At 35.5% G+C, this 14,002-nt stretch overlaps 2 protein-coding genes across 3 annotated transcripts in view; one reads left to right on the plus strand and one right to left on the minus strand.

The window, feature by feature from the left end:
* LOC127414591 (fatty acid binding protein 1-B.1-like) overlaps nucleotides 1-14,002 on the plus strand; it is a 932,240-nt gene that overhangs the window by 699,710 nt on the left and 218,528 nt on the right. The window lies entirely within an intron of this gene.
* The window catches only part of LOC127414560 (F-box/LRR-repeat protein 17-like), a 353,014-nt gene that overhangs the window by 16,078 nt on the left and 322,934 nt on the right, over nucleotides 1-14,002 (minus strand). The window lies entirely within an intron of this gene.

The raw sequence follows: 14,002 nt of genomic DNA on the forward strand, positions 1-14,002 counted from the left end.
AGACAAATCAGAAGTGTTCCGTTTTGATCATTTATTTAAAAAAAAAACTGCACTGTACATATTATTGCAATCAGTAAAAACATCAAACTGATCAAGTAGCCATGTGTCACACGTTGTTGGAAAGCTCTCAAAGAGTAGAATACAAACAGCCTATTTGTTTTACTCACAGACAAAAAAATATAGTGAGTAATAGTTAAGTATATGTCTTTGACAATTATGATGGTGTTGCTTATATGCCGCGTTTTTGCTTATAACTTCTACATTACTAAAAGTAACATACACATTACTTAAAGGAGGTGATTATATTTCAAATGAGCCCCTACACAGGGTAATCGGATGTATAGATCATTAGATAATCCACATGAAGCACAATGTTACATATGGCCACCAGGAGATGGCGCCAAATACATGATACAGACTCAATGATGACTCAAATGACACAGAATGAAACTCATTCTGTGAAAGCTCATTACTAAAATCATGTCTGCATGCTATGCAAACCTTTAGTCTTTGTTGTATAAAATTATTTAAATATAAACATGTTAAAATATTTATTTTTTTGCAGATAAAGTTAATTAGAAACATTTTTAAAGGTATAAATCTTTGGTAAAAGTATATGAACATGACTGAAGTGTGAACATACATGTGTAGAAGGACACTTGTGTTACAGCACATATATCACTCTCTCTCTCACACACATACACACACTCACACTGTTTTTATACTGTAAAACTATAGATTCTATCCCCTAACCCTAACCCTAACCCTACCCCTAAACCTAACCCTCACAAAAAAAATTCTGCATTTTTACATTTTCAATAAAACATCCTTTAATATGTTATTTCCCTTGTGAGGACCACCCAAAAGATCCTCACAACCAGAAATGTCCTCACAGAACAGGTTGATTCTCAACACTTGGTCCTCACAAGTATAGCTAAACTTGTATACACACACACACACACACACACACAGATACACACAAACACACACACACACACACACACAGATACACACACACAAACATACACACACACACAGATACACACACACAAACATACACACAAACACACAGATACACATAAACACACACACACACACACACACACATAAACACACAGATACACACAGATACACACACACACACACAAACACAGATACACACACACACACAACACACACACACACACACACACACACACACATACACACAAACACACAGATACACACACACAAACATACACACAAACACACACACACACAAACACACAGATACACACACACACACACACACACAAACACACAGATACACACACACAAACACACACACAAACACACAGATACACACACAAACACAGAGATACACACACAGATGCACACACACAAACACACACATACACACACACACACACACACAGATACACACACACACACACACTTGTCTTTAATATTCCGTCTGAGTGGATGGATGAATGCAATGAAATAAGAGGAGCAGATAAACATCAGACTGTCATCATTAAGCAGATCACGCGTGTTTATGTACGTTCAATTCAATATTTTCAAATGACATACCTGCAGAAACTGGAAACCTCAAAAACCTTTGGCATATTTACACTAGATGACAAAAACTGTCAACAATTAAATCATTTATGGCAGCTGTAATGAGTTCAGTCACTGAACTGATGAATTTAGTGTTTGTATGAAAATTAAGAGACTGTTTGCCATGAAACAATCTAGTTAATAATATTTACTCTGTGTTATCTGCAAATTTCTTGTTTAGATGAGCAGATATTTGCATACTTGTGAGAACCGAGAATAATTAATGTGCCTGATAAATCAAAATGAACACAAGATGGAGGTTAAGTTGAATCTTATGAAATCTCCAACAGTGACATCATGAAACAGCATTTGTAACACATTTAAATAAATTCAAGTTAAGCTCAATCGACAGCATTTGCAGCATATTGTTGATTATTATAAAAATGTATTTCGACACAACCCATGGGGTAACCTCCTCGTGGTCGTGATTAGTGGTTCTCGCTCTCAATGGGGCGTGTGGTGAGTTGTGCGTGGATTGTGGAGAGTAGAATGAGCCTCCACATGCTGTGAGTCTCCACAGTGTCATGCACAACGAGTCACGTGATAAGATGCACAGATTGACGGTTTCAGAAGCGGAGGCAACTGAGACTTGTCCTCCGCCACCCGGATTGAGGCGAGTAACCGCGCCACCACGAGGACCTACTAAGTAGTGGGAATTGGGCATTCCAAAACTGAGGAGGAAAGGGGATAAAAAATAAAATAAAAAAAAACGAGGGACAAGTCAAAACTAGGGATGCAGCGCTATGAACATTTTTGGCCGATACCGATTTTAACAAAAACCTATAGGCCGATATTTTGCCACTTAACTTATTTTGTCATCAGATCACAGATTTACTTAAAAATTATGCTTTAAAAATGTACAAAGAGGTACAAAAGCTCTTTTTTACTGTTCTTACAATGAATCATTTCCACTGAACATGGATAGGATCTGTTGAACACATGACAGGCCAACATTTTTAGGAAAGATATATAGAAAATAAAAAGATAAAATAACTTAAAGCTGCACTACGTAAGATTTTTTGGTTAAAAATGAACAAACTCCCATTATTGATTGAGTACATAAACAATCAGTGTTCAAAACAATGTTCTTATCTTACCCCGATTCACTACGGTAAGCCTATGAAAATTATTTTTATTTTGAGCTGTCGGGTCGGATTTGGCGTTAAATCGCTGGCTTATGACGTACATCCTTGCGTCATGTCCGTAAACAGGAAAGAAGAACCGGCTGTCTCGTTCCCATGTAAACAGATGGCAGTAATGCACTGCTTTAGTGTGCGAGTCGCCGTTAAAAAGAAGAAAGAAACTACAGTTCAGGATAGCATCGCTGCAGTCTGGATGTATGTTTATCTGTTATCCATTTGGCGAAGTTGTTTACCTGCTATAATGCTTGGATATGTTGTTTGGTAGGGTTGTTGAAGCTAATATCGCTTGTCATGCTTGTAAGAATCAAACATTACTCGTGTGTTAACCAATCGCGATGTATCTACGTTGCTGGGGGAAGTTACTGTGACATATTTACTAATATTTATGACTTCTTGTTACTGTTATATTGCATATTTAAGCATATTATTTTCATGTTTAATAAAGTATATTTTATCCCAATCATTATTAAATCCTCGTTTTTATTTTTTTAGTTTACGGTGTTATTGTGTGCATTGCATAGACATACTATTGTAGTATTACGGTTCACTTGCATTATCATCTGAGGCTGTAAAATATAATATAACAATAATAAAGTCTTCCATTGAACTCGTATCAGCCATATCATGAGTTTCACCTTTTAAATTGATAAGTGTAGTACAATGCAAATGTTAATAGTATATAAAACACATGAACAATCATATTAAAATATGATTGAGTCCCCTGTTCTTTATGTAAAAGTGCTTTGAGTGTAGAGTCAGAAAAGCACTATAATTGTAAAATTCATTCATTAAAAATATGTGAATATGAGTGTTGTTTATCTTCATCAAAGCAAGTAATATTTCAGTTTTAAATGTTTAATCGTATAGCATTATATCAACATGAAAATAGCAGGTTATGACTCTGGGTCTGAATATCGCCCAGTCATGATCACACACAGGCAAATCTCAAATCATGAGATTCATCCGCCAAAACACGACTGACGTAAAGTGTTCTTCCGCAAATTGCTTGCAATTTTAAGTTTCAACCACAGATGTCGCTAGAGAGCGCAAAGTTATGTAGTGCAGCTTTAATATGATAACATGATGATTATATAAAAAATAAATGCTATTTTGTACTTTTTGCACCTCTGTTTTTGCAGTTGAAAACAACAGAACTCACATTTTACACGTATGTACTGTATATGATAGCACATTACAAATTCATACTATGCATATGTTGGGCAATTCCACGGAAATGTCAAGCACATAGTGGAAAATCTAAAAGTTTAAACCAAAGGAACAAAACCCCCTTTTAAATTCTGTATTATTAGTGGTATAACGGATAATAGATAATGCCGTTCAGACCGCTAGAGGGCGCCGCTTGCTCACACAACACTGACTGAAGTGCTTAATGCAGAAATGCAGCCTTTTAAGGTTTAGCAATTGCACAAAGCCATATTGCGATTTCAATCTTAATTAAATCAATCATGCATCATTAATTGATATCATACCAATATCTCAGAAGTCAAAGACTGCTGGTTTCTAAGTGTTTTAGATGGTTTTTCTCATCACATAGCCTATAGGAAAGTGCCGCTTTCACAACCGTCACGTCCATTTGTGGCGTTTTTTTCCGCATTAACATAAGAATGAGAAAGAATACAATTTTAATATATTTTAAATATATTATTATTTCTAGATTGTGCGTTTGAATTCATAGAGTATTTACAAAGTGTGTTACTAATTAATTATATATAAAGCACAGATATTTTCACATGCTTATAACTGATATGCCGATGGTTTAAATTTGGTCAATAATTGGCCGATAAATCTTGGTGCACCCGTAATATTTCTTTAATTTCTGTCACGTGATGTATTACTGAGTGAAAAACATATTCAGTAAGAAATAATGTCAGACAGGACTTTATTTAGTATTATTTTGCCACACCCAGCCGGCTATGGTTACATAATCAGAAAAGGAAAATAAAACAGCACGAGAATGATCAATACTATCTGGCCAGCTGTCTCTCTCTCTCCCGTTCTTTTAAAAGTCTCATTTAACACCAGCGTACCGTGGCTCCAGCAGTCATGTGTTTCAAGCGATGACATCTGAGCATATCAAACTATATATTCAGCGCAGTGTGTTGTGTGCTCTTATGGTCATCATTATACTCTCACCATGATTGTGTGTGTTTATAGATGCTCATTTCAACATCCTCAAATGCCGCAGCATTCCAGAGCACAGGAACATTCTGCATAGTTAGACACACACAAAAATGTGTTCACCCATCATCTGTCTGCTTCAGAATATATACGGCTCTCTGGAAAAAGATAATTTTTAAAGGGTCTGATATTTGGAAAACAGAGACGGAGATGTCAAACCAATAATATCATGAGCTGTGTGCCAGAAAATGAAAATTAAAAGTGAATTTAAAGTGTTTTGACTTGAGATGGTGAGTCTAATGTGTCTTCACCAGAATCTCAGATTCTCTCAATAATACACCAGTCATAAAGCCAGACGAGATAATTAAAAGGTGACTGTTTCAAAACCTAGTGAGCTGTCTTTTTGTCTACTGTCTGCATAGGCAGCTATCTTTTAACACAGCATTTAATCATCATGGTTCTTCACATGTGACTGATTTGGAACATCCTACAAAATGCACTGGAGATGTGGCTCACAAATGAGTCAAATAAAGATGTCAATAATAAAGCATGTTGCTAAGCTAACATTACAATACTTTGACAAGCTTAAACATACAAAACACATGCACAAAAAGTGGGTAAATAGTGCATTTTTTATTAGATAAAAAAAATAATACGGACACCTTTTTGGTTATAAAGAAATATAAGTATATTTTTACAATTACAGTTTCACTATAACAAGGCATCTAAATGTATAACGTTGGAATAACCTTTATGCCGTTGGAATAACCTTTATGCCGTGAAAGCATTACAATGCTCTCTTCTTAAATAAATAAAAAAGTGGTCATGCTGCATTGCAAATGAATGTGCACAGATTGTTTTGAAACATCTTTATGAAGAGTTTTCTGGTATTTTCATTCTAATGCGTGCTGCAGATGTGCAGCCAAGCACAGATGTTTCCTACCACAACAATTACTGCCGTATCATTGCGAAATCATTATTATTGAAGGAGCAAAAACACAGAATATTGCTTTTAGAAATATAGCCAATAACTGAAGAAGTTAATTAAAAAAAAAAAAAAAAAGCACCATGAAAGTTTGATAAAAGTAGTCCATATGACAAGTCTTCTGAAAATATTTGATAGTTTTGTGATTTTTGTGACAATTTTTGGTAAATACATTTTTATTGCGGCAGTTTCCTGGTGAAATGAACACAAGAGGCGCTACAACAACGACTTTTCACTTTGACTCAAATCACGAGTAAAACGGCAGATTATCAGTTCATAAACACTTACTTTTTACTTTGTTCCTCACAGAATACTATCTTATGATATCTAAACACTTTCACTATAGCGCATGACTTATTTTAACGTTTGCGTTTCATCACCAACTAAATTTACAAGCTTGTTCGAGTGTGATCAAGTTGTGCGGTAGCTCGACTGACAGAGCGTTGCACTTGTGATGTAAAGGAGCGGGGTACGAGTCCTGAAGAGCACGAGTCGGCACGTGAGTTGAAAGTGTCATAGAAGCACCACAAAATGATGTTAATTGTGTTTTTCATCTCGCATTTGCTTTTTCTGACACTATCGGTTAGGTTTAGGTTAGGGAGGTCAGTTTAAAATAGATGTTGTAATAGTAGATATAGTAGATAAGTAAATAGTAGATTTTGTTGATTTAAAACTCAGTAGAGCATTACCTTTAAAACATGTTTTATTCATGAGATCAGGCTCCAAAAGTCTGTCTCTGTGAAACTAGCACTGAAGAAAAAACAAAGGCACAAAATTAGCCTAAAGAAGAAAAAAGAGAAAGAAAGAGACAATTCATGCATGTAGTTTCTTATTTTTACTCAGAAAAGCTCAGGCAGGAGTAAAAACTGAAATCATTATTACTGAAGGAGCAAACGCAGTCAGCTGAAGATGCTAATTAAATTACCAAGATTCAACATCATAATAAAACCGATATCTGCGAGAAAATAAAAGGAACTGAAAAAAAAAAAAGAAAAGAATCAAAGGGATGTTGAACTAGTCATACGCAGATGTGAGCAGGCTTACATTTGTTCATAATTTTATTTTTGTACACGAAAGGGGTTTATTGAGCGAACGGAGCGAGTCAGGGTTACACAAGGTGAAGAGCTGCCATAACAGCACACAAACCTGATTATACCTCAGTTAAGACATATGCCATCATGTGGAAGTTCGGCCGAGCAAATTTAAAAAGACATGGTCAATACAAGAAATTAATTAGCAGCAGGACAGGAATAGGCCACCAGCACTCTCTCAGTGCAGACACATCTGATTCAAACCAGCATACACAGAAAGAAAGAAAAAAGAAAGAAAGAAAAACAAAGAAAGAAATAAGGAAAAAAGAAAAAAGACAGAAAGAAAAGAAAGAAAAAATAAAGACAGAAAAAATTAAGACAAAAAAGAAAGAAAAGAAAAATAAATTAAAATTAAAAAGACTGAAAGAAAGAAAAAAGACAGAAAAGACAAAGAAAAAAGACTGAAAATTTTGAATAATAGAAAAGAGACAAAAAAGAAAGAAAAGAAAAAGAATGAAATATAAAAAAGACAAAAAAGAAAGAAAAGAAAAAACAGAAAGACTGAAAAACAAAAGAAAAAGAAAGAAAAATGAAAGACAGACAGAAAGAAAAACAAAGAAATAAGGAAAGAAAGAAAAAAGACAGAAAGAAAAGAAAAAATAGACAAAAAATTAAGAAAAGACAAAAAAGAAAGAAAAGAAAAATAAAATTAAAAAGACCGAAAGAAAGTAAAAAGAAAAAAGACAGAAAATTTTGAATAAAAGAAAAGAGACAAAAAAGAAAGAAAAAGACAGAAAAAAAAACAAAGACAGAAAAAACAGAAAGAATGAAAAATAAAAGACAAAAAAGAAAAGAAAAATAAATTAAAATTAAAAAGACCAAAAGAAAGTAAAAAGGAAAAAAGACAAAGAAAAAAGACTTAAAATTTTGAATTAAAGAAAAGAGACAAAAAAGAAAGAAAAAGACCGAAAGAAAAACAAACAGAAAAAACAAAGAATTAAAAATAAAAAAGAAAGACAAAAAAGAAAAGAAAAAACAGAATGAAAAATAAAAGACAAAAAGAAAAAAGAAAAATACAGAAAGAAAAACAAACAGAAAAAACAGAATGAAAAATAAAAAAGACAAAGACTGAAATACATAAAAGAAAAAGACAGAAAAAGAAAGATGAAAAACAGAAAAAGAAAGATGAAAAACACAGAAAGAAAAAAGAGAAAAAGAAAGTCTAAAAAATGAAAATAAATAAAAGAAAGAAAAAGAAAGTTAGGTTAGATACATAACATTTTTGAAAGATATTGAGAGTGTTGTTTTCAGGCATTTAGTAGTCAATAAATGAGTAAACGAATTCCACATTTGTGTTCACAGTAATGTCTATTAAATAATCTGTTTTCTAGACTACACTCTTTTCCGCTATCTTTATCAGTGTTTTCTGTACGGCTACGACGATATTCTCAACATACATATTAAACCGCGTGCTAAAAACACTTCACTCTCTGTCTCTTTCATAATCATGATCACATAAATATATCAAAGAGGATAAAAATGAACAGCTACAAAGAGTAAAAACATGATTTCCATGTGGATGCTTTCTACATTCAGTCCTTCACTTATTTCACCAAATAGTTATATTACAGTTCAGAGATTTCAGATGTGCTTAATTATTGTGAAAATGAAGTCACAATGCAAAAAATAAAACCAAAAGTTTTTCCTTTAGATTTTAGGCTGAAATATGACCCCATGAGATTGACCAGAAGTAGTAGGCGATTTGAGGTCTGCTGTGAATTTTGTTCAGTTTGTCTCCAGTTCTGACCTGCAGCCACTCTAATTGCACTTTACTGCACAAACATCTCATGAAGAACGACTTCCAGAGGTCACAGGGTCAAGCCTCACAGCTGTTCGGGTCACCCTTTAAACCTCGCCTCACGCCAGGAGCTGATCACAGACACACTCACTCGCCCCGCAGGAGGGCCAGTTTACTCAACCTCGACGCTCAACATCACTTAACCCGCGACCAACTGATGGCTATTCATACCTCACGCTGCTCGCGGCTTCACCGCGCTCGTCCTTAAACTCATTTCTCACTTGACAATAGATGCAGAAGAGAAAGAAAAACAGAAAGGGGTGAAACGGGGAAGAAAGCTGAAACTGGCGGGAAAGTCCACATTTCACACCAACGGCGTCCAACAACACGTGCATTATTAGTGTCATTGACAAATAAGGTTGTCTGTGGTGATACTAATGAGAAATCTTAAGAAATCTAGTTTAAAACTCATGTCAAGTTACACAACCTAATTTAAAAAAAAAAAAAAATTAGTTTTTAAGGTAAAAAACATTTTTGAGTTAAGAAAATATACGTTTTCTCATGGTTTCTCCATTTACTTCAATTAAAAGTTATTTTAGTTAATTAACTTAGTTCATTAAGTTCATTTAAAAATACACAATATCAAAAAATACGTAAAACATATTACTTATATGTTTACATTTTGGTCTGGTGGCGTGAATTAGGTGCCTGCTTCATAATGTTATGATGTGCTGTTTATTTACTAACATTAGTATTTACTAGTGCTGTCAGTCAATTACAATTTTTAATTGCGATTAATCGCATAATTTTTCATAGTCACGATTAATCGTAGACTTTGAAAGTGCTGAAATTTGACTCTACTGCAAATATACCTCTTTTCCTGACAAAATGCATTTATTTCCATCTTAGGAAAGAAAACAAAACAATATGTAACGAATTAATGTTACGTTTATATAGCACTTTTCTGACATTACACTCAAAGCGCTTTACACAGTCAACAGGGGTCTCTCCTCAACCTCCACCAGTGTGCAGCATCCACCTGGATAATGCGACGCAGCCATAGTACACCAGAAAGCTCACCACACACCAGCTGTTGGTGGAGAGGAGAGAGTAGAGTGATGGAGCCAATACATGGATGGGGATTATTAGGAGGCCATGATTGATAAGGGCCAATGGGGGGAATTTGGCCAGGATACACCCCTACTCTTTACGAGAAGTGTCCTGGGCTTTGTAATGACCACAGAGAGTCAGGACCTCGGTTTAACGTCTCATCCGAAGGACAGTGCCTTTTTTACAGTATACTGTCCCCATCACTATACTGGGGCATTAGGACCCACACAGACCGCAGGGTGAGCACCCCCTGCTGGCCTCACTAATACCTCTTCCAGCAGCAACCTTAGTTTTCCCCAGGAGGTCCCCCATCCAGGTACTGACCAGGCTCAACCCTGCTTAGCTTCAGTGGGCAACCGGTTTTGAGCTACAGGGTGATATGGCTGCTGGTGTTGTGTAATGCTTTATTAACATTTTCCAAACAAAGCCTTTAACAGTATAAACAAAGAAATGCACAAAAATAGCACCAATTCAAGTAACATTAAAAGTTTCCCAAAGTCTAATTGGGAAATTTACTAATTGAAAGAACTAGTCCCCACATACTAGAACTCCACATAGAAAGCGCTTGCAGACAAAAACGTCTCATACTCAAGGGTTTATGCTGTACTAATGCATTAATCGTGATTAAGAAAAATTAACACGTTACATTTCTACATGATTTAACACATTCATTTTGACAGCTCTAGTGATTTACACATTAAATGTATCCTGTATAATGAAAATAGAGTGCTTTTTATTTATTACAATGTGTTACAATCATAACATACCATTATTTCAATTATACATTCTGTGTGTTACGAATTTAACATCTTCCTACGTGCATTTCCAGTTTAATTGGAGGCAAAGCACTAAAAGAGCGTAGGCATCAATTGCATCCATTAGTGTTCATATTCTTCGTCGTTGTCTTCTTCCGCCATTGAAGTCTATGGCAGCCCACAGAACCGTACATAGGAAAGTTATGAAATTTGGCACACTGATAGAGTACACTCTGAACTATAACTGACACAAATTTGAGGTCTCTAACTCCAACCCTCCAGCGCCACCAGAAGTTCAAATTTGCAGGCCTAGAATCAAAATGATTTTTTCCTCTGATTCCTTGGCTTATGCCAAGTCATACCACGGTTTCAACTAGATTTTCCACCATTTAGAATTTTTTTTTAAACTTTTTTGAACTCCTCCTAGACCCTATGTCCGATTTGCATGAAATTTGTTGTGTATTATCTAGAGATACTGGGAACAAAAGTTATCAAAACTTTTTGATAGACTAAACCGTTTTCGAATACCACTTAAATGAATTCAACGGCGAGCACACCAAAACGGACACGAGGCTGTGTCTTCGCAACGCTTTGGCGTATTGACACGAAACTTGGTATATGTCATAGCCATCATGACTTGAGGGTACCTGCAGTGTTTCGGCACAGCTGGACCTACTGGTCAGGAGATATGAAAAATGGCTATTTTTGCTTATAACTTCTGAACAGTGTTTATATATGGCCTAAAATTATGAGGATGGTTTCTTTAGATTCCTTGGGGCATAACGAGTTAAATGATTTTCCTATGTTGGCCATTTTGGACATCGGCCATTTAGAATTTTGTCATAAAATGCTGTATTTTACAAACACATTGGCGTCCTGTTACAAAACTCGGTATTCATCATTGGCACTATGTCCTGAGGGTTCCTATAAAGTTTTGGGCCAGCGCCACCTTGTGGTCAAAAGTTATAATGAAATGTTTAAAATAGCTTATAGCATTTGATTATTTTAGCTTATTGACCTGCCACTGCTCTCTTTAGATTCCTTCCGTCATGTCGAATACACTGGCACCAAATTTGCCATGGTCGGCCATACTTCCTGTCCGCCATTTTTAATTTCATCGATAACCTACTTATAACTCCTCTTAGGTCGTAAGTCTGATTTGCACGAAATTTGCCGTGTATCATCTAGGGCCACTCACAACAAAAAGTTATCAAAAGATTTACAATAGAAAAAAACGGTTCTTGAATAGCGCACCAACGAATTTGATGGCAAGTCTCCAAAAAGCATCCGAGGCTGTATCTCTACAAAGCTTTGCCATATATTCATGAACCTTTGTGTGTGTCATAATGACCACACCCTGACCTCACCAAGTAAACTTGGTGACTGCGCCACCTACTGGTCAGAATTTTAGCAGTTCTACCTATGTTAACTTGAAGTCATAATCAGTAATGTCCAGTAACACTTTCGTACATGCCATACATTGGTGTGCTTGGTCCTGCAATTACTGCTCGCAGCTATATATGATTATGTTATTAATTGACACAATTGACATGTCAAAGATGTTTAAGGAGAAAATTTCAAAGCTTTAGGGTGAACATTTTCTGACTAAATTAGCTAAAACCAACAAGTGTTTTATCCCTGCTCTCCCCCTTCATCGCTGCTTGACTCTGGTGAAATAAAACCGTATCAATTGAAAATTTATTGAGAGAAAAATAACATTTTGGCTCTGGTAAGTAAACAGCAGTATCACTTTATCATCCCACAGCAGAGCACATTGAAGGTATATGGGTTTTTCGTTACAAATATGGTGGCACGGCCATACAGTGACATCACATAAAAAAGAGCAATACCAGTAATTACACCACCGGAGGTATGGCTTGGGTCATGGATATTTATTACATTGGTGAGCCATGTGGGACATGTGTTCATTCAGTCCAAGGACTCAGGGTTTAACTGGTTAACCTGGTCCAATTTGCCCCTGCTGGTAGACGCTGTAACTACACCATTATGATGGTAGAAAGCATCTTTTGACAGCTATTCAAAAGTAGCTGTGTATTGTGTATGTACAGTTTGGCTTCTTTCTCTGTAGCTGGACTCTATTATATAGATTTATACAAGAGTTCAGCATCATATCACTGAGCTGCTACTGTCTGTCAATCACACAAAAAGACAAAGCGTTTTTGTGAACGCAACATTCTAAAAATCTAAAAATATCCATTGCATTTCCACTGCCTGCTACAGCAAGAATGTGGAATACAACTGCACAAACATGACTGAGGGTGGTTATAAAAAATCTGGGGGAAAACCGAAAGCAGAAAAACATTTAAAATATGCCTCTTTCCACAAAAACACCCTCCAAACCATTCTGAAGATGACTGAAGCCAGTCGAAAGGCTCATTCTCACACTTAAGCAGAAAATCTGGCGGTAATTTTTCTTAAATAATGACTGTGGAATATAATTTTATAAAACATGCAAGAGAGCAAATCTGTTCCCATGATGAGGGGAAAAGTCATAATTAAACTCTTAATTCCAGAACAGTTTTCATTTGAAAGTCCGAGTGTTGTGAAATGTAGCTGGCGACAGGCCGTGTTATTGTAGGAGAGACTTCAGAAGACTTCTGCTCCACAGACACAGATCTTAAAGAAACATATTAATCTGTTTTAATAACATATCGCACAGTATATTCATCATAACAGTGCACTGATGAGAGCAGGATAAAAAAATAAAAAGTAAACCCTGATGGAAAAATATCCGTTCTGTCAAGAGAACCGCGGAAAACTGACAACTGTGAATATTGGAGGAAAATGGGCTTGACATAAATATTTAATTCAGAAGTTTGGCAGAACAGATTCACAAGAATCTCTCAAATGCTGTTATTTGCTTCATCGGCTGGGATGCGGTTTTTTCTACTAGCTAAAAGTCGTTAAATCAGCATCTATTTTTGTAAATAACAACAACAACTTATAAAGTGGAATGACTGTTCCTGTTGCTATTACCGTTAGTGATTTAAACAATATCAATGTAAATAATACATTAAAACAACTGCATGTTTCCTTCGTGTTTTTCAATTAAAGGTGTCATGAATTGGATTTTATTTTAAAATGTTCCTTGAGGTCATTTTTTCATAATTTAGGAATAATTGGTCATTTTCTATCCAGTTGTTCATTACAATGAGTCATGTTATCATTAAAAAGGAAAGAGATTGTCTAAATATATTGATCTCAATACTCTTTAAGTGCATCTGTGGCAGTTGTGCCATCATGCCAACAGAACAAGAAAATATATGCTGCTTAGAGATCCTTGTGCATTAGAACTAATACACAAGCGTCTAAAATCACTAGCATCAAATCAAATACTCAGTACACATCTAACAGTCTGTAACATACGAAGCAAAACAATTAACATGGATACTCGCACTTGTTTGTTGCGAAATCACTGTCGGGTC

The sequence above is a fragment of the Myxocyprinus asiaticus genome, chromosome 24 (assembly GCF_019703515.2).
Source record: "Myxocyprinus asiaticus isolate MX2 ecotype Aquarium Trade chromosome 24, UBuf_Myxa_2, whole genome shotgun sequence".
Taxonomy (NCBI): Eukaryota; Metazoa; Chordata; class Actinopteri; order Cypriniformes; family Catostomidae; genus Myxocyprinus; species Myxocyprinus asiaticus.